Genomic DNA, 27,900 nt, shown 5'->3' on the forward strand with positions numbered 1-27,900 from the left:
TTTCTCCAAAACACATTCATATATGAGTCAATTAAAGGGAAATACAATGAACTATAATTTGCTTCTTGAATTTTGAAACGATGTTGAAGTTTTGTATAATTTGGTGTTTTATTAGAAAAATAATCTAATCGTTATAATTTTCTTCAGTGTTAAGAATTTTAAGTTAAGTCAACGGTTTTTCATGGCTCATTATATAAGTCATGAATGATCAAAACAGCTCAAAGTTGGCTATCGGATAATTTTACCTTTACCAAGAACCTTCATAACTTCGTGGAGAATGGTCCGATCTTTTCCAAATTTGGACCACTGATACACAACTAGTTGATGAACTTACAGTAAAAAAAGAATATTCGATGCACTTTTCGAAAAGTTACAGCCAGTTGAACATTTTTTGAAAAGTGAAAATTTTGCCTGTCCCGATCATTTTGTCTATCCCCTGTATATCGGCATACAATAAGGCTTCAGCACCATGGTTACTTGGGCAACCTGCTCTGGGTTATTTCGAACACAGAAAATCTAAAAGTGCCCCATAAGGAATGAACAAATAGATTATTTTTTTTTGTTCATCAAAGAGGTTTTAAACCTTCTGGTTCATTCGTCGTTGAGTAAATATATGTTCCATGAAAATGTGCCATGTATCTTATAAATAAATGAATACGTTCCATATTTTTCAGAAAATGTACCGATTAAACATACAGTATTCCAATCAAAATAAAATTTTGTACCAATAAATAATATAATAAAAAACAAATGCTCCTTAAAAATTAAAATGCTCCAAAAAAAATAAAATTGTACCCATAATTAATTGATTTTATTTATTTCATATTGGAATTTCATTCGTAAAATTTCTTCAGAAATGTCTCACATTCTCAAAAATTCTTCCAGGGAGTTCTTAGAAAATACTGCTATGAACACCTTTGGAGATTTCTCTGAGAAATCTTTCGGGCATACTTCCTTTGACTGCTTAAGAAAATGCTTAGTTTACCTAAGAAATTTCTCTAAAGATTTCTAGAGATTACTTCAGAAATTAATTTGTATTTTGTTGTAATACCTTCCCTGTATTCCTATGGATTTCTATGGATTTCTATGGATTTCTATGGATTTCATTAGAAAATCCTCCAGAATTTTGTTTTAGAAAATCTTGCTTGGGTCTCTTTTGAAAGTTACGTAAAACATTTTTCATGCATCGCTTCAGAATTTCCTCAAAGATATCTATTTGACTTTTCGTTAGAGGATCCTCCAGAAAATTCTACATAAATTCCTCTCGAGAAGCTTTTATGGGTTTTTTTTTTTAAAATCCTCTAAATTTTTTTTTCATAAATCCGTTTAAAAATCATCCACGGATTCTTCAAAAATTCATAAAGCGATTCTTTAAGAAAATCTAAGACTCCTCCAGAAATTTCTACAAGGATTTCTTTAGAAAATGTTTCACAGACTTCCTCGGAAATTCTTGCAAAGATTCCAGAAATTCTTCTAGGGATTTGTTTAGAAATAAGATTTCTTCAAAAATTTCTTATGAGAATCCTCTTTAAATGTGTGCAAGGGTTCCAAGTCCAAGGAAAAATTAATCCATGGATTCCTTTGGAAATTACTCCAGGAATTTGGTCTGAAATTCGACTAAGGTTTCTTACAGAAACCCTTCTGACAATTTATTTTTTCAAATATTTTTTCAGGAATTCTATAAGAAATTTCCCCAGGATTTCTTTCTGATATTCTTTTTTCAAGTTTTTTTCTAAGATGGATTTATACACGTTCCTTTCAGAAACTTCACCAGCTTTAGAAGCTCTTCAGGGGATTTGTTAAAAAAAATATTGGATATTTCCATCGGAATTCCCTCAGAATTTCCTAAAGGGATTTTTTAGAAGATCTTTCAAAGATACATTCATAAATACTTCCTTTAATTTCTTCAGAATAAATGCCAGTTATTCCTTTAGAAACTCCATTAGGTATTTCTTCAGAAATTCTAAAAGAGATTTGCCCAGGAATTGTTCCTCTGATTCCATTGGAAATGCATACATAAATCGGACATGAAATTTCTTCGGGGATTCATACAGAAAATCCTGCAGAAACTCTTCCAGTGATTCTTACATTATTTCTTCAAGACTTCCTTCAGATTGTTCGCGATGCATTTATCTGACATTTCCATAAAGAATAACTACAATAATTTCTCGGGGGATTTTTTTAGGAAATTTATTCAAAAATATGTCCTAGGAATTGCTACAGAAATTAATTTAGAAATATCTCAATAATTTTTAAAGATCTTTGCAGACGCTTATCTATGCGTTTCTCGAGCTATTTATGATTTTTTAGATTTTTTTTCCATAGATTTTTCTGATCACGGAGCTCTTCCGGTTTTCTTTCAGAAGTTTCTGCTGAGATTCCTGCTAAAATTCCTTCGAGATGATATTTCTATCTTCAGACATCTTCAGAGTTTTAGAAATTCTTCTAAAAAACTCTTAGCAAATCCTACAGGGATTGCTTCAGAAAATCTTCTCAGGGTTTATCCAGTATTTCTCTGTGAATTCTTTAGCAATAGGACAGATCGGTGAGGTACTAGATTTGAAGTAATGAGCTGAATTTTAGTATGGTGAGAAAGCCAATTCTCCGTTTCTGCAATGAATTGGTGCTAAAAGCGTGGGTATTACGATTCCTTGCCTAATTTGATGCTGTTTGAGCAAAACTTTGGGCAACAGTGTTGTTGTTTTCTCGATTTCTTGCAACATAAACAAAATAGTTATCGGAAGTTTTGCTCAAACAGCATCAAATTAGGCAAGGAATCATAATACCCACACTTTTTGCACCATTTCATTGCAGAAACGGAGAATTGACCTTCTCACCATACTAAAATTCAGCTCATTACTACAAATCTAGTACTACACCGAACATGCCCCATTCCCACAAGGATTTTTTCAGGAATTGCTTTTACGGTTCCATCATTTATATCTCCTGGGATGTCTTTGGAGATACTTGCAGAATTTGTTCAGATAATCCTCCAGCAATTTTCAGAAGATCTTTCAGAAATTGCTCAAAAATACAAATAAATTAAATTATTTTTTAAGGCATTTCGCAAGGAACTTCTCAGAAATCACTGGAGAAGTGTCTCAAGCAATCTCTTAAAATCTACTTGGGGGCTGCCCTATTGGACAGCACGCGGCCTTTGTAATATTGATTCTAGTGCAACCCTGCCCCTTGATGCTCTGGCGACATAGGACTGGATTGACAAAGCTGTCGTCTGTCAAAAGCAGCGAGTACAAAAAACTAGATAAATGAGAAGTACAAAAATATCCACGTTTGAATATCACTCCTATTCCATAGTTCTATGTAGTTCTAATTAATACTCGCATATACTACCAAATTTAGTGAACTTATAGTACCGAAAAATGGGGTAACTTGCAACACTTTTCGACTTTGAAGCAATATCATTGAAAATCTAAACATTTGAAACATCCTGTGAAGCATCGTGTACGCTAATTACCCCGAGTAGAATACTATGCAGCACTTGGTTTACCAAAACACGTCGCCACCTAATCAGGAGGTGCGAAATACATGCTTGTTGCAGGTTTCCCCATCTGTGGGGTAACTTGCAACACAGGACATGAAGCTTAGTTAGTTATCATTAAACAGCACTAACATTCTAGTATTTAGTCGTATTGTAAATTTTTGATGTTATGCAAGAAACATACCATGAAAAAATGTACACTAACCAATATACATATATTTTTTCATGGAAGGGTTGATAGTTATTGCAAGCGAGAGTATATCGTTTAGCAACAGGTCTCACGTCCCTCAAATATAAAATATATATGATTCTCGTGACTTAGCACTCATTACAAAATGTCAACAATGATTATTGTCTTTTCTTGAAAAGGTAGAGTGAGTCATCTTTAAGTAGTTTTCAGTTTGAAGTGGTGTTTGCCAATTTCAGCTAAATTAACATGATTGAAACACACCTATTCAACTTTGTAAATTCATATTCGCTAATTTGCGTATTAAGCTGAAATAATTTACTCCATCTAGGTTCAGAATTGATGTTGGTGATTGATTTACAGCGTTCATAAACAAAATTTGAACTTTTAACAAGATGAAACATGAATAAAACTGCAAAATGTGGTATTTCCAAACAATGTTTGAAGGTTCCGTGCAAAAAAATGTAAAAAATGAATTGTCATTTGAGAATAAACGCGTTACGTAATCAATAAATGACCCATTTCGATTATTTATGTCAAATATATCGTGAAATGAAGATAAATATCAGAAGGTTTCGTCAAATTGAACTGCTGCAAGTTACCCCACAGTGGTTGTCGAAAATAATAATGATATAAGTTTATCAAACTTTTATCGTTTAGCTAAGCTTACTATTAGGTACCCTTACTGCAAGCAAGGTCATCAGACTTATCGCACTTAACATAAGGGAAAGGTCAAGCACGATTTTCATACTTGTTTTTATGGCATAAAATGAGCAATCCGTTTTAACAGTGTAGCTAGAGCATAAACAAAGGAACAAAGCTAATTTTTACACTAAATCGCTCTTTGATACACATAATCTCTATAACCGAAATAGTAGGGCATACTAGTTTTCATTATTATTAGAAAATGCTTCACATTTAGTGTATGTCATCGTGTTGCAAGTTGCACCGCTGTTTCAAGTAACCCCGTTTGACGGTAGCAGAGAGGTAAAGTTAATTTGCTATATATTAGAGCTTAAAACTAACTAAAAAACTATTTACTAGGACGGTTTAGGGACAAAACGTCGAATGCCAAAACGTAGAAAGGACAAAACGTCGAAAACAAGAAATCTAAGCAAAAAGTGAGCTCCGTAAAATGGGGTAACTTTGATAGTTTTTCAGCGAATTTTCTCAATATTTTTACATGTAACAGTATTACTCCGAGTTTTATATTTTTAAAACAAGAACTGGGGTATCAGTTATCAATTGCAATTAAAAGATTCGATAGGCTGAAATATTTTGGATAACTTTTATTTTTTCATATAACCGAAAATCAGATTTTCATTTTGGGGTGACTTTGATAATTCCCTAAAAACACATCGAATCTCAAAAAATAATCACAGATTGAAATCTTAGGAGTATGAACATGATGAGAGATGGCTTGTGGAATATATTAGATAGAATTTTTATATCAAAACATTGATGTTTTACGAAATTCTACATATAAAAATGAGTTTGTGGAGTATTGAGTGCAAAACATAATAAATTTAGCTATCAAAAATCATTATCTTTGTAATAATAAATGCTTAACGGTACATCAACACATGATTACATGCTATTCTTGGTTGGTTTTCTTTTTTGGGTAGTTTTTCAATGTTTTATTAACAAATTTTGAACAACACATATTTATCTACATGAAATTACAAGGGCATTGCATACTTTTAGGCGTTTATCAATGTATGGAGATTAATATCCCAATTTACAAAATTGCTTTCATTTCGTAAAAACACACTTCGTTAAGAGATTCAAGGCCAGATTTGGAATCTACTATGATGAATCTATCGAGAATAAGAGTCCATTCATTGAAAATATAGTTTTAACGAAGTCGTATAGCAGATTGTTTGAAGGGGATGATAAATGACAAAAATATCAACAATTTTTATTTTTTGCCAAAAAAGTTGTATTTAAACTAGATTTTAATGAAAATTCGTCTAAGATGAACTTTAATATGTATAGAATTGATTTACGTTTACCATTTTCTTAACTGGTTGAAGGAATCATAGTTATAAGATAAATTACACAATGCCTGCCGCACTATCAAAGTTACCCGCATTATCAAAGATACCCCGTTCTACGGTTCTTTATTCTTTTAAGGGCGAACGGGTCAAGTAAATATCCGCCATTGCTCTGTTTCTACTAAGATGGTAATCTCAGTTCTACTTTATATTATGGAACAAAAACTTATCATTATGTATGCTCACTTGCAACGCATATGCTGATTGGTTTTCAGCCTCTTCTGTGCGAAAGAAATCGAGATTACCATCTTCAAAATCGCGAGGCAAATTGTAAGAAAGAGAGAGAAGATGGGAAAATACCGCATTGTTTACTATTGAAAATGTTGCGGATCGGTCAAGTCGTTCCGGAGTAGTGGCCATTTCAGTGATCCGGACCAGCACTGATAGGACTGGACATATGTAAAATTGACTCCAAAATGCGACAAATCAAACTGCGGCGAATTTTTGTCACGACGAACTTTGCGCGGAAATCAACAAAATCAGCAAAATCCAACATGGCGGCTCCAAATTCAATATGGCAGCTGATTAATGATATTCTAGGCCCTAAAACCATGCAATATGGGTATATTTGGTATGGGGAAGATGACCGGAGTTTAAAAATGGAGACCCGAATATCTAAGATGGCGTCTTAAAATTCAAGATGGCGACTGTTTAATGGAGATTTAAACTCCAAAACCATGCAATATGGGTACATCTGGTATGGAGAAAAAGCCTCGAGTCCAAAACGTGTGACCAGAATATCCAACATGGCGGTCTAAAATCCAAAATGGATGCTCAAATTTAAGATAGTGGCTTTTTCTCAAGTTCGAGAATCAAACATCAAAAGTCAGATAAACGAAATGAGAAAATGAGTAAGGCACCATCACTGCTAGGTGGATTAATTAGAGGTACAAACTGCGACGAGGGGTGATTCGATAAATTGTTTCTGAACAAACTTCAGATTGATTTTTAAATAGGTTTTTGGACATCAAAATTCACGAAAAGCTATTTTAGATTTTGATTTGGAATACGATTCCCCTGGATTTATTTATTTTTGACTGCCAGAAAACTGGAAACCATGACTAGATATTTGCTAGATATTTTACGCTGCACTGGAACCAGCTAAAATCATTCAAAAATTCATGATTGAAAAGACCTTTCAATGCTCATCATCATACAACACTAAACATTTGAATAAAAAATCATATACCGCTCGATGGAAATAAGAGATTTTCTTTCCAATGAAAACGTTATTGCCATTTCCACGGAAAACATATGTCGCTGAAACGTGTGTGTCTCTACAGTATAGAATGTAGGTACTACTCAATCATTTTCAACACATGATGGCACATGTGTAGTTTTGCCTACATCAGGGACGTGGGAGCGAGGTGTGAGGTGCCCAACTGTTGACAGATGTAAAAGATAAAATTTCACGTTCTGGCTTTGACATCTGAATCCTATGCTGGCAAAGGTAAATCACAGAGCAGTGCTGTGAGAGCAGCATTCTCGATAAAGCATTGTCCAGTTAGAATCCGGACGCAGATAATCACTTATATCTCAGAGGTGGAATAACAAACAGAAAAGGTGAAGCCCTCAAAACAAAGATAATTTACTGTAGTTTCATGGAAAAATATCATTAAAATTATTTAATTTAATTTTCAATACATTTTCTCATTTTTTCCGTGATTACTTCCTTAAAAATCTGCACAATGGTAGTAAATTTTAACATCAACCCCTTCGGCGGATTTGTTTAACAATCAGGTCATCTCTGTAGTGTCCTGAGACCCTCTACCAATCTGATTAGGATTCCAAAAAAACTTTGCCAAATATTTCTCTTCTTGCGAAATTAAGGGCTATTCAGTGAATTCCAAAGAAGCGAAATTTGAGTGTTTTTTTCGTTTATAAACACTATCCAACAGTGATGACACCACTACACATCTCAGGATGTCGTGATAGCTCACCAAATTAGCTCAAACCTCTACAGATCCCTTGTAGGCATTTTTGAAAAGCAGCACGCGATTCTTGAGCTTATCATCTTTGTACATATTTGGTGTCAAAATCGTGATGTAAGAAAACGATGTCCAGAGCTCGAACTTCCTGGCAAAGCTTGGAATTCCAAGCAGATTTATCCATGAACATAAACTTCAATCTTCCTTGGGCACTTCCTCATGGCATGGTTAACAACATTTGTGCACATCACACATAATGGTTATGGAGACATTAACATTTTTCGCGACTGTCGTACCTGACCACGCTTAATTTTCAGCGTGTTTGTGCAAGATTTTTTTCCTTCACTTGTCTTCAATCTGAAATAACTTTTCACTCGTAGCAAGAAAATCGATGAAATTTTCACCATCAATAGAGGACTTGTTTATGATCAGACTGCTGTAAAAAAAATATGATTATGATCATTGAGAGCGTCACAATAAATTATCCTTTCCGTCCGGATTCTAACTGGACAATGCTTTATAAGGCAAAGTTTAATCTGTACGCAACCAAACTGCAATCAAGCTCCTGTGTAGATGCAAAGAGGGTGACGAAAATTGGCCACAAAACTTTTTCCTTTGTTGAAAAGAGTTAGGATTACATGCACCGAACTGCCGTTATCTGGCAAAGTGGCGCACGCCATAGAAATAACATGTCATACGTTTGTATATTGTAGCTCAACTACAAGCCCATTTTCATAATTTTCTGACAATGATAAAGCATATGTCTAAGTAGATACTGCATCTAATTGCAACAAGAATACATAAGTTTTTGGTATATGCCTTAGAAGCGCTTAAAATGGATTCGGCAATGTGTCACTTTGTCGGATTGCAGCAGTGAGAGACAGTCAATGATGAAGGTTTCTGAAGTCATCAACGATATTTTCAGTATTTAATCAAATTTTGATTCTCTCATACCCAAAATGTGAAATTCATGAAACGGCCCTATTCCAACTCTAAACTTCAACATTTTCATAAATATTTAGCTCTTTGATTTAGTCAGGCACTACTTCAAAGCATCCTTGGCCTGAATGAAATCAACTCCAGACAGAACATCCATCACTAAGTCCATTTTTAACACGACAAGGAAGCAAATTTCTACTAAACTATGGGCGCTACCACTTATTATTCGTGACTCACGACGCACAAATAACTAAAAGCCCTGCCATCGACCAGTTAGAAGAACAAAACTCCCAGACAAAGCACATTATTCACGCTGGAACCTTTGATCTCCTCTGCTGCGATGTAGTTCTGATGGGGCAGGATATTCCACCCTAGCCCCTTCCAAACGGTGGCGACGCGCCGAGTGAAACGACCCAGGCTAGGGCAACATCAAGCGGCTTTTCCGTGTCATTACCAATCTTGGTCAGGGTCTGCGGCGTTGTTGTTACGTCCAAGTGGTTGGGTTTGTCTGGTTTGTGTCGTCTGATCCGTGTGGGCACCTGTGGAGCTAGAAAGGAACGCTGAATGGGATTTTTTCTACTTCAGTTCCACACGCAAAAGGAAACCGGTGTCTTCTTAACGAACGGAGACAGCAGGCAAGATTGTCGTTGGTGATATTTCATTTCTTTGTTTTATATGCAGATCTTGATGCTGGATATTCCTATTTGTTTGACACGTCTGCTCATTAACGCTTTGCGATTGCCTCCAAAAGCCGTAATAATCAAACGTGGAATAATAGGTGTTGGGCCCACAATTAAAGACATCAGTTTGCTTTCCCTGGTGACCAATGAATCACCAAGTTATAATGGGAAGTCAGAAGAAAACTAAAGGGCCTTTATAGTCGAAGTTGTAAAGGCGTGGGTATTTAGCTAGATCATGCTGAGAGGGATGAGATCGATTCCCGGTAGGTCCAGCAACTTTTCGTAAAGGAACTTTCCTTAGCTTTCTTGGGCATTGGGTATATTTGTGCGTGTCACACAATATACACATGCAAAATGGCATTGGAAGACGAAGCTTTCAGTTAATAACTGTGGTAGTGCTCATAGAACACTAAGCTGAGATACAGGCTTTGTCCCAGTGACGTTACGCCAACAAGAAGAAGAAAAACCGTTCGAACAAAGATAACTTTTACAGCCAACTGAATACTGTCATGGCCAACTAAATGCTGTCGGAAGGTGATACATATCAAGATCCTCAAGGATGACTTCAACAGGATGGTTTGTTCCAACAACTCGAACTATGATGACGTCATGGGACACAATGGTCTCGAAGGAATGAGTGACAATGGATAGCTGATTGCCGAGTTTTTTGGCAACAATGGCATGCTGATTGGGGGATCGCTCTTTCCCCATCGACCCAGTGCACAAAGTGGCATGGGTTTAACGTGGTGGCGTCACGGAAAATCAAATCGACCACATCTGCATCAACCGGAAATGGAGACGGAGCCTTCTTGATGTGCGGAACAAACGTAGCGCCGACATTGCGACCGACCATCATCTCCTAAGTTTTTTTCCTAATCGACGAGATCCGGTTGCACATTGCTAGGATCTATCCACAGGAAGAGAAAATCGGGCGCCAGTTCAACACCCGCCGACTAGAAGACGCTGCACAGTGGTCCACGAACCAGATTTACGAGGAAAGATGCATTCAGCGCCTTCAAATGATTTTTTAGACAAATATGGTCTTCTACGAAGTTGTTCCTCAAAATAAGGCCCTCTTTCCAATGTATATAAAAATTAGGGTGGTCCATATTTTATAAGAAATTAGAAACCAAACTTTTTTATTTGCAATAATAGCTATATATATTCTTTGGAAAAGTTATACACACAGAATGCCGAGATCGGCTGTGCGAATCTCGGTTAAAGTTCATTTGCTGAAATCTCGGCTAAATGTGTGACGGTTAATGTTCAGTGACAGCGGCACCCTTGGCTGCTATGAATAGACTTTACATTTTGCTGATATCTCAGTTAAACTGCGATTGCCGAGCGCTCGGCTGTGCGAATCTCGGCAAAAGAATGGAAATTAGCCGAGCTCAACTGAGTGTGTAGATCTATCAATTTCGAGCAAGTTTGCTGAAGACAGCTTATCTGTAGCTTCAAAATTGACCGATCTAGAGATATATTTCTGAATTTGCTTAGGGTGATTCAGGAAAAACAGGTTTTCTGGCTTTAACTTTTTCAGTTTCAATTTCTCATGAAAGTCGCCCAGGGAACACTTGTAGAGCATTTGAAAACGCGTCGTGTCGTGCGCTGAGACGATCGTTATCTCTTTTGGTTCAAAAGTTATGTGTTTTCTTCAAAAATCATAGTTTATTCAACAAGCGATATAGATAAAGCGAAAACCAAAAGAGATAACGATCGTCCCAGTGCACGAAACGATGCGTTTTTAAATGCTCTACAAGTGTTTCTTGAGCGACTTTGATGAGAAATTGAAACTGAAAAAGTTAAAGCCAGAAAACCTGTTTTTCCTGGATCACCCTAAGCTAATTCACCAATATATCTCTAGATAGGTCAATTTTGAAGCTACAGAAAATCTGTCTTCAGCAAACTTGCTCAAAATTGATAGATCTATAACTTTTCTGAAGAATATATATAGCTATTCTTGCAAATAAAAAAGTTTGGTTTCTAATTTCTTAGAAAATATGGACCACCCTAATTTTTATATACATTGGAAAGAGGGCCTTATTTTGAGGAACAACTTCGTAGAAGTTGTCTAAACAATCATTTGAAGGCGCTGCATGCATCTCCTCGTAAATCTGGTACGTGGACCATTATGCGCTGCGGTGAAAAGGTCCTACGTCGAGGAGCTAGAGAACCGTGCTGCGGTCACTGCGGATATTCCAGAAGGTGGAAGCGTAGGCGTTCTTCCTGCTGGTACTTCTCCCCCTCGGAAGTTCTGCATGTTGTGCGCCTATCTATAACTTGACTCATTCGCTCTCGTTTTTTGGGCTGTTCGGGTTCGTTTGGAAGTTGACCATCAATGTTAACTTCTTTTTCCGATCAGCCTAGATAGCTGTGTAGTGTCGGTAGCGGTTGTCTCAATTGGCTAAGATTAATACTACGGATCGCCTGATCCAGTGGTAAGAGTCCACTAAACAGGTGACCCCTGATTCATGGTGTTATGCGGCTTTATGCTTACCGTGTCAAGGAATGAATGGTTAGGGGGGGGGAGGTGTAATGAAAACCTAACTACAAACGGAGCCTGTGGAGTACTAGGGCGCCCTCCACAGTATTCTGCCCTTAGGGGCTGTCCATAAACCACGTGGTCATCTTTTTGGGACTTTTCAAAACCCCCCCCCCCCCCCCCCCGCGTGGTCATTAGTCCATACAAATTTTTTTATTCGTCCATACAAAATGGTCATTGGCCGAAAACCCCCCCCCCCCCCCCCCCCCCCTTCATGACCACGTGGTTTATGGACAGCCCCTTACTGCGCTAACCGGAGAAATGGTGCAGTGGACCTTGTGTTTCTCCGAGACAATCGGCTACCCTTCTTTAGTCTCACTTGAGGCTAAATAAGGGCGGGGTTATGAAGATGTTGTTAATTAGTTAAAATTTTCACCTACAGGTATGTTCCGTTTTTATCAACACGGTCCGGGATTTTCAGTTGACAAAAACGGAATAATTTTCTTTGACAAAATATTTTGCAACATTTTTATACAAATTGGACGATTTCCTGTAAAACACATTTCAAAAGAAAAAATATGCAGTTTATAATGAAATTTTATTGATTTTGTTGTCTTTTAGCACATCTTGGTTGCACAGTTCAAATTACAGTTTTCTGACTGTGACGTCGACAAGAGGTTTTCACCACCATCTTAACAGATTCCTATGAAAGTTTCAACTAGGATACTACTTGATAATTCATGGGCTACAACTCATAGCCGCCTCCACTAGTCTCGGTCTTGGGCCAATCGCTACCCTCAACGTTTAGAGCCCTTAGGTCCTCCTCAACTGCGAAAAGCCACCGTGTGTGCGGCCTACCACGAAGCCGACGGCCCCTACCTGGTTCTCTACTGAAAATGGTTTTAGCTTGTCGTTCTTTCGACATACGAGCTACGTGCCCAGCCCACCGCAGCCTGCCGTGTTTATTCGCTTCACTAGGACACTTTTAGAAAATCTTCAGGAAATTTTCTAAGCAATCGCTTGTATTTTCTCCAGAATATTGGATTTCTCCAAGTATTGGATTGTACCATGCCGCATGTTTATCTTTTGGAATTCGATAGGGGTCCCTCCATAAATGACGTAGCATTTTTAGACGATTTTTGACACCCCCTCCCCCCTCGTGGCCTATTTTTCCATACCTAAAACATGGCTCGTGGGGTCTTCAGTTAGCCTAGTGGTTAAGGCTATGGATCGCCATTCCGGAGACGGCGGGTTCGATTCCCGTTCCAGTCGGGTAAATTTTCCCGACTCCCTGGGCATAGTGTATCGTTGTACTTGCCTCACAATATACATATTCAAGCAAAGACAAGCAAAGAAAGCCCTTTAATTAATAACTGTGGAAGTGCTCTGAGAACACGAAGTTGAAGAGAGACAGACCAATTTCCAATGCGAACGTCGAGCCATAAAGAAGAAAAAAACATAACTCGTAGCATAATCATCTCTCATCGCTCCTAAAATGCTACGTCATTTTTAGACGGCCCCTAAGAATTTGTAGAGAAAAGAGGTTCTGCCCCTTATGATTTCTTCAGAAATTTCTTCTCGGATCAACCAAGATGTCTTTTTTTAAATTTCTCCTGGAGTTTCTTTGGGGATCCCTTCAAATATTCCACCAGGAATTGGAATTTATTAACCGTACTTATGCATTATGTTGGGAACAGCTCGCTGACGTTGTGTACGGTTTGGGTCTGGAATGGCCCTAATGCACAAGGTGGGCTAAGAAAATCATTCTGGGATTTAAGGACAAGGTATTTGGAGTATATAGCTTAAATTTTCTAGAGCACCGTTTTTTGGAACCGTTGAACGGATTTGGATGAAAATGCATCACGCTGTTGATAACCACTGAACAATTAGCATGATGCATTTTAAGCCATATCCTTTCAACAGTTCCAAAAAACGGTGCTTTAGAAAATTTGAGCTATGTACTCCAAATACCTTGTCCTTAACCTAGGTCCTAGTTCATCAATTCATTCAAGAGTTGCTTTGGAGATTCACCAAGATATTACTTTTGAAAGATAGGTGTTTCTCCGTTTCTTCAAAATATCCTACGGGAATTCTTCCAAGACTGCTTTCTGAAATCCCTCCAGGATTTTTTTTCTGACATTTCTTCAGGGGTTCTTTCTCGGATTCCTTCAACAGTTTTTTCTTGAATTACATCAGAAGTTCTATCTTGGATTCTTTAAAGTTTTTCTTATGATATTTTTTGACTTTGTTTTGGTATTTATGGCAGTAGAAACATATACACCTACTGGAACTTTCACAGACTTTCCAATACGATTCTATCTTTCATCTTTGAGATTTCCTCATGATTACTAGATGAACCAGCCTTGAGCTGAAAATCTCGTTAATAAGGATAATATTGCAATAATAATTATCCCCGATTTCTTACTGCGTTTCCTGGGAAACTCCCAGAAACTTAGTCTAGTAATCTTCCAGGAATTCTTAACTAAAACCCCCCAGAAGTTTCTTCAGGGATGATGTTCTGTATAGAAATCCTTCAGGAGTTGCTGGAGAAATCCCCAGATCGTTTTCCAAGATTGTAGACTCCTCCTTCATTGAGAATCTTATTTCTGAAAGATTTAACTCCCAATTCACCTAAAAGAGCTTCTGAATTATTTCCTGACGATTCTTAAGAAGAAATCCATAATGGAATCTGGATGAATACAAGAATCGCTAGTAGAAATTACAGAAGAAAATCAAAATTGCATTTTTGGAGCAAACAAAAGATGAAATCTCGAATAAAATTCTATAGTAATCTCCTGCTAGGCTAGCAAATATTGCTGTTTCGATCTGGAAAATTTGGACAGGGTATCAAGGATGACAAGAGAGATCTCTGGTAGAAGTTTGAGCCCTGTCGGAAAGAAATAGCGACCAGTAGAGAAGAATTCAGCATAATTTCAAGAAAACGTGTGCAAAATCATGTGAAATTTATTTCACCTAGAAAAGTCTTGTAAAAAGATAGTAAAAATTCAGGCAAGGACAGGCAAAGAAAGCCCTACACTGTTTAAGTTCTCGAAAAACACTTGAAGTGGCAGGCCAAGTTCCAGTTGGTACATAGAGCTGTATAGAAGAATAATAATAATAAGATGAAGAAGAAAGGAGAAGAAGGATCTTTAGAAGGAATTTCACAATAGGCTAATGAAATAAAAAAAAATGTTCGATTATCTATGATGATTTTGTTACTATTGCCGGATAATCAAATCCGTCTTTTGATGGTTTTATATGCACATCCCATTTATTATTGATCTATCATAATCAGCAACTTTTATTACACTTGTAAAATGATTGAACCATTTTACAAAGCGACAAAATTGTTGATGAAGATATTGATATTCACGTGTTACCTCCTGCCACCTCCTATCAGATTTTCATTAATGAAATTGGCTCAGTTTAATTTTTGTATTGGACTATTGGTTTAATTTTTCTCATTTCCAAATAAGATGTAAAATTATGCTTGAGAGAAAGCATGAATTAACATTATTTATAGCTGATTTTGAAATGTGTTAAAAGCTACTGTGACGTATACGTCTTCTATGCCATCATTGGTAGTTGTTTCAAATTCATTCATTGCATTCATGAATTGCCTCAAGATTATTGTTAAGCTTTAAATAACTCGTGTTCGAGGGAACAAATTTGACAAAAAATTTAGTATTGGCAAAAACGGAATGAAATGTTGACGAAATCGGATAGTGACAAAAAGGGATAGTGATAAAAACGGATAGTGACAGAAACGGAACATACCTATGGTTTCGCATTATGCGATTTACATAGTTTATTCTGTAAATCCTCGCCTATGGCGTTTTCCAATCGATACCGATCTGGTTTTGTTGCTGCTGTTCTTTGGTGTGCTGTTGTTGCGAAGAGTTTAATCTTGCCTAGTTTGGGTAGTGGCTACGGTTAGGATAGCTCAGATCAATCTTCAGCATAAAAGAACAGCAACAATGGTTCACCCCAAGTGGCCTTGGTCCAAGAACCTTACTTCCGTAAGGGGAATTTCTATCTAGGAAACCTTGTGAACCCTGTGTTTGCTACTTTCAGTAAATATGAAATGGCAAACTCGCATGTCATGCCTCGAGCCTGTGTGCTTGTCAACAACGCAATAGTTACTACACTCATCTCTGAACTAACCACCAGAGATGTATGTGCTATCACAATTGATGTATCTGTTGGCAACTTCAACAGGAAATACGTCTATTGTTCGGTTTATTTACCGCATGATGATGCTTTCAAATAAGTCATCGCATACTGTACTTCAAAAGGCCTTCCGCTAATTGTTGGCAGTGATGCTAATGGGGCAGCTCAGACATTAACTTGAGAGGCTCAAGTTTGGTGGAGTACTTAAGTAGTACAGACCTTGCATTACTTAACATAGGCAACCGCCCAACCTTCATGGTATCTGCTAGAGAGGAAGTGTTAGACATAACGCTTTGCTCTAGTAGAATTAGTCACGAGCTGATCAATTGGCATGTGTCAGTTGAAGAATCTTTATCTGACCATCGCTACATATTTTTTGAACATTTAAATGTTACTTCGCAAACATTGCGTTTCAGGAATCCCCGGTCAACAAACTGGGATCTTTTACTGATTTGGTTGCGGCCAAATTTCATGGATATTCACCATCCATTGACACTCCAAGTGATTTAGATGATGCCGTTGATACTACAACGACCATCATCATGGAAGCTTTGGAAGAAGCATGCCCTCTACGGTCTGTGAAGATCAGAAGAGGAACCCCTTGGTGGAACTCTGATCTGGCGAAACTCAGGAAACAGTGCAGAAAGAGTTGGAACAGACGACGTTCGGCTGGTTCGGAGGCCTTTAGGTCGGCTCGCAAGGCCTACAGGAATGCTCTCCGGTCTGCTGGATCGTTCAGGCTGGGAAAACCTTTGAACAAATGTTTCCAGTTTGAGTGAAGTCAGTCGGTTAAATAAAATCCTTGCGAAATCTAAGGATTTCCGAGTGACCGAACTTCGTTTGCCAAATGGCGATCTGACTTCCTCTGATGAGGAAGATCTGAAATGCTTATTCAGCACACACTTCCCTGGATGTGTGGATATTACATCTTCGGATGAACCTGATGTCTTTTCTTGTAGTTACGATTCCCTGGCTTCGGCTCAGAGTATTGTAACTATAGAATCGATTGAGTGGGTACCTAATAGCTTTGCTGCTTTCAAATCTCCTGGGACAGATGGGATTAATCCTATTTTGCTTCAGAAGGGATTCGATCATTTCAAACATGTTTTGAAAAAAGTACTTGTTTGCAGTTTTGCTACAGGGTATATTCCCAAATCCTGGCGGGATATTACTGTGAAGTTTATTCCGAAAGTGGGTCGTTCATACGACGCGAAGAAGCAAAGAGTTTCAGACCTATCATTTTGACCTTTTTTCTTCTGAAATGTTTAGAACGCATTCTGGATCATCACATCCGTGATGTTCATCTGACCAACGTGCCTCTTCATGTGAACCAACATGACTACCAATCTAGTAAGTCAACTGTGACTCTTTTACACAAGGTTGTTTACGATATCGAGAAAGCATTCGCTCAAATGCAATCTTGTTTGTGTGTTTCTTAGATATCGAGGGTGCCTCTGACAATGTGCCTTTCCATGCCATATTGGAAGCCGCACGGAGTCATGGTATATCTCCAATGATTTCCAATTGGATTCATCAAATGCTCAAAAACCGATACCTCTTCTCGACATTGCGTCTAGCAGGGATTAAGAAATTGAGTGTTTGTGGATGCCCCCAAGGGGGAGTCTTGTCACCGCTTTTGTGGAATCTCGTAGCAGATACGCTATTGAGGCAACTCAATAATAGCGGTTTTCCTACTTATGGTTTTGCTGACGACTACCTAGCATTGTTAGTTGATATGTGCATCACCACCCTTTTCGACCTGATGGAAAGCGCCCTTCAGGTAGTTGAGGGTTGGTGTCGCCAATGGCCTTTCGGTTAATCCGAGTAAAACATCTATTGTTCTTTTTACGGAAAGACGAAACCGTAATGGCGTTCGACCTTTGCGTCTCTTTGATTCTGAAATCGATGTGACTGAACAGGTAAAGTACGTTGGAGTCATTCTTGATTCCAAGCTTTCCTGGACACCTCACATTGAGTTCAGGATCAAGAAAGCTTGTATGGCCTTCGGGCAATGCCGACGAACCTTTGGTACAACTTGGGGTCTAAGACCCAAGTATATCAAATGGATCTACACAACTGTTGTTCGGCCAATATTGGCCTATGGATGTCGTGTGTGGTGGCAAAAGGGCGAGATGAGAACGGTCCAATCAAAGCTCGGCCATCTCCAAATGATGTGCTTAATGGCATGTCTGAAGCGTTCTCTTCAACTCCCATGGCAGCGCTCGAAGTTCTCTTTGACTTTGCTCCACTACACATTCATCTCAAACAAGAAGCACTTTCTTGCACTTACCGTCTACGGGTACTCGGTCTACTAGAGGAAACTCCTGTGAACCGCACATCAACACACACCTCGTTGTTTCCACTTTTGGTGAATTGGGACAAAATGGTCCTTTCTCCAAGCGATCTTACAGTTGCTTGTAATTTTCCATATTGAACATTTTCCACGAAATTCCCTTCCCGGGAAGAGTGGACATCTGGACATCTGGAAAGAAGTATTTCCGACGGCATCGTATGTTACACTGATGGCTCCCTTCTCGAAGGTCGAGCAGGTGCTGGTGTTTATTCTCGTGAGCTAAGGCTGTATCAGTCTTACTTTCAGTGCCGGATCTAGGGGGGGGGGGGGGGGGGGCGGAGGGGCCAGGGCCCCGGGCCCCTACATTTTAGGGCCCCCCACAAAAACCTTTTTGCTTGCTAATCATTAACAAAATCAAAGAAAAACTTATTTGCTCATGACATTTGTACCTCCAAGGGGCCTCCACATCCGCTCTGGCCCCGGGCCCCACAATCCTTAATTTGGGCCTGCTTACTCACTTGGTAAACCCTGTACCGTTTTTCAGGCCGAAATCTTTGCTTTTATGTGCGGAGTGCAATCAGCATTTCAGCAGCACGTAATGGGCAAAGTAATATACTTCTGTTCAGATAGCCAGGCTGCTATTAAAGCACTGGCTTCGGCCAACTCCAGGTCGAAGATAGTTATCGCTTGTCGAACTCAAATCGAGGGGCTGAATTCAGCAAACGCTGTTCACCTTCTATGGGTGCCTGACCATTCTTCCATCGCTGGAAATGAATTGGCCGATGAGTTAGCTCGCACTGGAGCATCACATGACTTCATTGGCTCCGAGCCAGCTATTCCGATATCGAAGTGTTGGGTAAAGCTTCAGATTCACACCTGGGCTGCTACTCAACACAGACAATACTGGAATAGTTTGGAGTCATGTCGTCAAACCAAATTGTATTGTACTGAGGCATCTCCAAGGATGGCGAAGTATCTTACAAATCTGTCAAAGCAGAATTGCAGCATTCTGGTCAAAGCATTGACTGGCCACTGCCGACTCAGCTATCACATGGCGAATATTCAGCAAGCTGATTCATTTGCATGTGATAGCTGTGAATCCGATTATGGAACTTCGTATCATTTGATATGTAACTGTCCAGTTTTTGCGCAACTGTAACGGTAAACACTCATTAAGTGAAACTGACTTCAGAGACCTGAATATTCAGGATATTCTGTTGTTCTTAACCCGCTGTGGTAAAGAGCCATAGGCTCTCTTTCGCTTTATGCGTTATTACATTGCCCTTCTCAGGGCGCTGTTTTAACCCATTGTGGTACGATTATGCGTTAGTAACCTCTTCCAGGGTACTTTTCCTATTTCCCTACCTGTCCTTATCCCCATTCCTATCCTTATTTCCTTCCTTTTCCCTCAGGTAGATGATGAAATATGCTATTATTTTGGCGATGGCACAAATGTCCCAAATGGAGGATAACGTGCCTCTGGAGCCGGCCTTTTGATGCCTGATACCTCATGCAGTGTTGACCGCCGATTATATTTATTTATCTTATGTGGCTGTGAAAAATCTCATGTCTCATCTAGCTATCATAATCCACCATTGTGTCAATCAGAAAAGTAGTGTATTGAAAAAGTATATGTTTTTAATAACAAACCATTTTTACAGTAATATGATTTAACTTTCATTGTCCTACACTAAATCTGACCCATCAGCCAAAGATACCACCACGGTCATCACTTCAGTCAGTCACCTCACCACCTGCCACCCAGCAGTGAAATTCATCAAACAACTTGTCAAATTAGACCCTACTAGGCGTGGATTAGCCATCGATCAAGCTCAAAGCATCCAACTCTATCTCATTTCACCCGATCGACACCTTTTGCCTGCTTGGGTCACCAGCTTTGGGGTTCCGCTGCCACCGCCGCCGCTGCCACCATCGTAATAAAGAGAGTCAGTATACAGCAACGAACGATGATGAATGCTTTTCCCATTCTTTCTATCCATCCATTTTAGATTGATTCCACCCCCACTCGAGAGTGCTGGCTTCACTGACTGTGGTGTGTAGTATATGTCGGGTTGGTCGTGATTTTTGAGGCCTTCAATTTGCGTCAGAAGGGTGTAACGTTGCAAAGAAGCAGATGACTAAGCAAACCGGTCATCACCGGCAGTCGGCAGCTGGCTGCTGGCTATAGAGTTTGACTTGGATGATTTTTTCCTACTTTTGGGACAAATTGTGATGTAATTCCATCCGACTACGGATGGCCCGATAGATATGGATGGAGGTATAACATCCCAAGCAACTGGCTGTTGATGATGTCTCGGTAAATGACCATGCTCTAGATTCGAGGCGTGTTCGTCAAACGACCCAAGTGAGAAGTGTGCAAAAATTGGGGGCGAATATGATAAAGGCATCAGACAACCGATGGCGGCAATTTGTCATTTTCGTTTGGACAACGAAGTCGTTGTCTGTTAAATTGATGTCTGTAAGATGAACATTTTTGGGTACTGGATTCTAAAGACAAACTCAATGAATTTGTGGCCTATGCTGTTTGCAGTGTTGCGAAACTCATGCTCACGAGTAAAAAATACTCACTCACCTTACTCATTTGCGAGTAATGCTCACGCTGTGAGTTACTCGCGTATGAGTATACTCACGCGTGAGTAATGACGTCATACTCTCACGTGAGTATTACTCACTTGTGAGTAATACTCACGCGAGAGTATGACGTCATTACTCACGCGTGAGTTACTCATTTTACTCATGGTGAGTTTAGTGAGCAAGTTATTTTTGTTGGTTTGAAATGATGTTTTCGTTTGCTCTGTACTGCAATGGTGATTATTTATATACAAGGCACAGTTTTCGAGGAAAGGTGGATCTGCTCGAGAGCTTTGGCACCATAGGCTGAAAACTCTTATTGTTTACCTACGCATGCAAAGTAATATCATCAATTAGGAAATCTCTATATTTCACCACACTTTGTCAACGGTAGGGTGCGAGCACCGGTTTTGGCCAGTCTAAGGGAAATCATTTATATAAAAATAACCAATAATCCTATGAAAACAACCAACGTGTCAAATGAAAGGTTTCAATCTATATTTTGAAGGAAAAATGCAGAAATCAAGCCAATACTTGATTTTTGTATTAAAAGTGGCCAAAATAGAAGCACTGCCGCAGTTTTGGCCATATTCTTAAGTTTGGTTTCTATTTTGGCCAATAACGTGTATTTCTTATGGATGTGGCCAAATTAGAAGCACCCTGGCCAAAATAGATATATGGGAGCTGATTTTTTAAGGAAATATATTTTTTTCTTCCAGTTTTTAATCGAAATGTGTAGTTTTCACGGCTGTAATCATCATATTGTATTAGGATCTACTAGTAAAAAAAAAAATATACGCCGGTTTAGATCGCAACAGGCTCAATACCGCACTATGGCCAAAACTCCGGACTGGCCAAAACTGAAGCTTCTACCCTATAACTTTTATCGCATACGTCAGGTCACTTTAGATGTTTGGCATATATTTACCTACCTTCAAATTAAAAATGGTAGGGTCAATTACAGCATCTCCTAGGTCCAAACATTTAAAACTTTTCTTTTCTGCATTCATTTGATCGTTTTCCCCATATGGCTAGTTACTATTACTGTGCAAAAAGATATAATGGACAAATAGTGGTTTCGCTTCAAAGTTACTTGAGTTGGCAAGTAAGGAAAAAAAGTTTTACACTGGTTACGCCTCCCTTGTAAATCCAAGAGCTGTAGTTTTTTCTGCGCGGCAAAATAGACCGTTCTATTATTCCGTAAGGAAAAATAACGTTTTTCCTCATACTAAACACTTGATCAGTTTGTAATTTAAAATTTACAAAAAATAGTAAATTTACTTGAGTACTCAACTTTCGAACATGAAACTTACACACTAAACGCATCCAGCAAAGCAAAAACCAGCAAAACGAATAGTTGATTTTTGTGCCCTATCAGCACAAATTGCTGGATGTTTCATAAAAAAATGCTTAGACTTGATAGAATTGAAACAAAACTTTATTGGAACTTATGGGTGACAAAAGGAACAAATTGCCAGGGCCCGTAGCGTAGTGGCTACACGTTCACTTCATAAGTGGATGGTCATGGGTTCGATCCCAGCCCGGCACTTGCAATTTTTCGTCAATTGCTCTCCCCTCGAGAGCAGCTGGCACCTGACCCTCTTCAGAGCATATGCTCCAACGGACCCGGACACCTGGATATCGGCTAACGGCAACTCATAATGGACCCCCAATCGGATTGGAAAAGGAACAAGAGCCATACATCAACATCCTCGTGCTCATCATTCTACCATGATAGTGTAGAAAGTGAAAACAGCGCAACGGAATCCAGCTCGATCTAGTAGAATTATAATAGAATACATTTAGGAGCTGTACAAAGTGTAAGTACAGCTTCCAATTGGAATCGCTCACGCAGTGTCCTGGTGGACAAACGAGCTGTAAATTAGGTTAAGTGATTGAAGAATGAAAAAAAGGGAACAAATTCTGAAGGAATCCCATGAGCTTTTTCAAGTCTTAGTTTTTTTTTTTCATATAAAGTTGGACCACCCTAATTATACGAGCCTCGGACCTAAAAAGAAAAAAAAAACTGCCGAGCAAATTACTACCAGTAACATGGTCAGTAATCACACCCAGGTAACCAATAAGCAGCTAAAATGGCATTAATTCAGCACTATATGCGCCTTTGCAGCAGGTCTGCTGCTATCGAACTGTCAAATCCAAGGTCAAATCGGCTACCAATCGAGTCGTGTGGTGTACTCCGTAAAATTACTTTTTTCTTAATTGACATCTCAGCCAACCCCCTGAAGAAAGCGTTAGTTCTTGAAGCCGGTTCTGCCTTTCAATCTGCTACGTGCGGAAGCGAACTTTGTCGTACGAATTATCGAGCATTTGAGAAACGATCGTTTACACATTTGTTCAATGCGTTTAGTGTTCTTTATTAAATTTACAAGACGCACAAGCATGCAAATACATTTCGTCCATTTAAAACAACGCTGAACTCAATTATATGTGAATGTCACGCCTGCACTAACAGAAAAAAATCACTATTTTCAGCTTAATGCAACCGCCCATTCAAATCAGCTCCACGTCCTGCACCAAATTTTTGGTTTCACGCCAGTTATATGTGGATGACAGCTATTTCAGGGGATTGATCTCTGTCTACAAGAGGTTTGAGTTCAAACAAAAGCCCTCACGTTGAGCTGTTGGGCTCAAAGGGGACCTCTTCAGGACCGCCCTTAGCGGAGCGCTTAGAACTACCAGTTAGATACAATTCACTAGAATAAAAAAACAATAGAATTATTGACAAGCAACCTTGTCTACTGATTCAAAACATTCGCCCCAATAAAACATACCATTTTAATGTTTGATAGGATTCCAAGCCTTTGGATAAATTTTAGATTACCGTATGACTATGAGTAAAGCATACTCGTGAGTGAGTATCTGCACGTCAATACTCACGAGTGAGTGTAAGTTGTACAGCGCTTACTCAAATGTGAGTAATACTCACGGTGAGTTTAAGGTGTACTGCTCATACTCACTCGTGAGTTTGACTAGTTGTGTGAGTACTCGCTCATTTCGCAACACTGGCTGTTTGTCATGGCATACCAATATCCGTTTAAAATTTCGGTTCTGAAATTGTAAAGGCCATCAGAAGCAAATTAAATCGGGGCAGATAAAACCGCATTACCACTGTAGTTAATTTATTGTACCTATTTTATTTTAGCATTTATAAAGAATGCAACCATTGTACTTGACTGGGGTTTGGATGGCTCAAACTTAAACCTTTTTTCCACTCCGATACCGTGTAGACATCAAACTTTGCGCATTTAGGTGATATCCACTCTATTGAAGCCATTTTTTTCTACATTCTTTTTTCCGCACAGCACTAGTAATCAATGAAAAAAAATGTATTATGCATCAGCAATACTGACTAACGATTCTTTGAAAAGTGTGCAAAGTAAGGCCCTAGGTGCGCAAAGTATGGTGCTTTTACGGTAGTACAATTTCAAAAAACAAAATAAAATGTGATTTTGTCCGTTGTCTTCTTTTGTGGGAAAATAAAAAATGGCTTATTTATTCAATTTTGTGTGATCTTTTGAGCTATTTATTTATTCCACAATACCTTTCTTTTAACACTGCATGCCCGTATAAAATCTGTAAACATGTCAGACTCTTTTTTCTGTATTTCTATTTGAATTACATCATTATAAAACAATGCTAGCCCATCGCTTCATTAATGCTCATTTCTCCAAATAATGAATCACAATTTAATACCACAAATTGAATGCTATTTCACCGATAATAAAGCGTAACATCTTATGGACCATAAAATCGAATCAAATTTCGTTCATAGTCCAAATTGGATGCCGAATATGACTCAGAAAGCGTGAATGAACCCGAGTCTGTCGGGTGAAACACGCTCTGAGACGCTGAGACAAGCGATCCCGTTTATCATGAAAATACAACATTCCATAAAAGCGGAAAACGATTTCACCGGTGATTTTAAGCGGCACATTTTGTGTGACACTCAAAATTGAAGGTCCCATTTACGTCGCTAATCCAATTCAATGAATGTGTCACTTGGCGATTGGTAATAAGATATAACATTATCATGGGGGCCGTGCCGAGGGGGGCAATAAATCCTCAATCTGAGGGGAATTAATTTCTTCGTCATCATTTTAATCTCTAAGGCATAATGCAGTAAGGTACACCGGGGCAAGATGAAACAGCGGATTAACATGATGTTATCCAATCATGGTGAACAGTTTGAATGCCAAAACACATAGTTTTTGATTCAAACAATCTTTTGGCGAAAGAAAAAAATCCAAATTGTATTGAAATCTATTTCAAAACTTCGCGTTTCATCTTGCCCCACCCGTTTCAACTTGCCCCGGTGTACCTTATGAATGACAAATAGAAACGAATGGACACTGCAAATTATTTTTTCTGGTATTCAGCAAACTTTGCTGAAAATCGGGTTAAGTACTGTTCCTTTTATTCCACTAAGAATTTGCATCCTTTGACAGATACGTATTTCGTATTCTCAACTGTAAGGTCGCCTTCAGTGTCTTGTACTCGACTCGATTCAAGTACAAGACACTGAACATGCCATTTAGGTGCTCGTCGAAAGTGCTGCTTCCACCTTTCGATCACCTTATGTCCCGTCCGTCTAAAGACCCTCATCCTCATTTCATTTCTTCGCACTCCGCTTCTTGCATATTTTTTTTTATTTAAAAAGACACTACTACACTAATTTGGGTCTGCTGTTTCTGCTTCTGTTTGTAATGTTTCATGTTCTGCTTGGTTCCTTGCTGAACCATCACCGCCCGTGCTGTGTTCTTCTCCTCTAAAATCGCTCTGCACTCTGGACTGCTTTCCGCGTACCTGATAGTGCTCTCGACTGTATTACTGCTCTCCAGCAGTCCTCTAGAGAGGCAATATTGGGCTCGCCCTCGTCTGGTAACGCTGCCTCGAAATTCTGTGCGAATTCTGAGGCAAAATTCAGTTGTTTCAGTCGCTCTAGGACAGGTTGTACCGTGGCGGTCGCCGATACCGTACATTGTTGATCACGGAAAGGTTTGGGTGCAGTTGGACCATCACCAGGTAGTGATCAGAGTCAATGCTAGCGCCACGTCGTGGTTTGGGCATCGGTCGTACTCGCGTTCGATCTGCGCGTAAAATGCGTCTTTGTCATCATCAGTGCTTCCGGAGTGAGGGCTGTGCACGTTTATTATGCTGAAGTTGAAGAATCGGTTCTTAAGGCGAAACTGGAAGCATTTCCTCACTTTTTGGTTTTGATTTTTTATTAAATAACTAAGCAATATTTCAAAATCGGTTTCGTACACATGTAGAGTATGGATCAAGGTATCTTCTGATTTTTTTGTGGTGGAAAATATTTTTCGTTTTTGCAGAAACCATTTTTGAACAAAATTTAACGAAAAAATGGTTTCTGCAAAAATGGAAAACATTTTCCACCTCAAAAAAATTCAGAAGATACCTTGATCCATACTCTACATGTGCATGAAACCGACTTTGAAAATATTGCTTCGTTATTTAATAAAAAATCAAGAACCGAAAAATGAGAAAATGCTTCCAGTTTCGCCTTAATCCTCAACCGGCACAGTCTTTCGTCGAACGGCCACCAACCGATCTCGCGCCTCGGCATGTCACCAACAGAGATGCCAGATATACAGATTTTTCTGTATTATACAGATATTTGGAGGTCAATACAGACAGGATACAGAGTACAGATAAAATACAGATTTCAAAAATATGATACAGATTTTTCCTCCTCATATTTTTTGCTTATAAAATGGTTTGCCCAAGATGAAAGATGAAGTGACAAAAAATATAAGGAACATAAAAGCATTTATTCATCCATCTTTTTCACAGTGGACCTTAAATTTCAAATATTTTTTTTTTTTTTAATAAATGCCTTCAAAATTGCAAAATTTATGAGACATCAAACGTCCAACAATAAGCATGCATCATGGGCGATTTTTTGTTTATTTTTTTTAATGCAAAAACTTTAATTTTGGTGAACAATAACTTTTACATCGTTCCTGCAATATTTAGTCTGAAGGCTGAAGTCTGGACGTATTTCATCATTTTTTTGGCTTTTTTTATGAAATAACGAAGCAATATTTTCCAAATCAGCTTTCGTGCACATGTAGAGTATGCATCAAGGTATTTTCTGATTTTTTTTTTCCTGGAGGAAAATGTTTTTCGTTTTAGCAGAAATCATTTTTTTCTGAAATTTTGTTTAAAAATGGTTTATGCAAAACGAAAAACATTCCCACCAGAAAAAAAAATCAGGAGATACCTTAATCCATGGATATCCAATAGAGTATGGATACTCTATAAATACACGAAAACCGACTTTGGGAACATGCTTCGTTATTTAATAAAAAATCAAAAACCAATGAATGAGGAAATGCTTCCAGTTTTGCCTTAAATCATTTTTTTAAAGAAAATGATATTTTCAAAAACAAAATCGAACAAACTGTATCTTTTTGATATTTATGTTTGACAAAAACTGTAAAGAACCTTGTAAATTCATTAAACTATTGAGATGCAAGATAAATTTCATTATTTTTAAACTTGCTTTAAGTAATGAATCACCTAAATTGAAAGTGGTGAATAATATATGTGAAATGAAAGCTGTTTTTTTTTGCAATTTAAGTGAGTTGTTTTTGTTTTATTTCCATGAAATCCGATTTCTTCAGCCAACAAATAATGTACATATTCAAATTCATCAAAAACATTTTTTTCCGTCGAACATTCAAGATGATGAAAAATTTTGTTTTGGAAAAGAATACTTGGTTCACAAGCCTTTTTGAAACAACTAAACTTGCTTTCAAATTGTGTTTGAGGTAAAACTGAAACGATGGTAGGGAAATTGTTGCTGACAAAATATATTGTTAATAGAAATAGCAAAATTTAAAAATAGCTCCTATTTTTGTTTTTTTTTAGATAACTTCAGAAAACGAAAATTGTCAATCTCATGATCCGAAAAAATATCCAAGTTTTATCTTGGAAAAGGCTTAAAGACTTAAACTTAGTCTAAAATTTTCAAAAAAAAATAATAGTAAATGGGTTAAGCTAGATTGTATAATTAACCTTTCAGGACGCACGCC

This window comes from Aedes albopictus, chromosome 3 (assembly GCF_035046485.1).
Source record: "Aedes albopictus strain Foshan chromosome 3, AalbF5, whole genome shotgun sequence".
Lineage (NCBI taxonomy): Eukaryota > Metazoa > Arthropoda > Insecta > Diptera > Culicidae > Aedes > Aedes albopictus.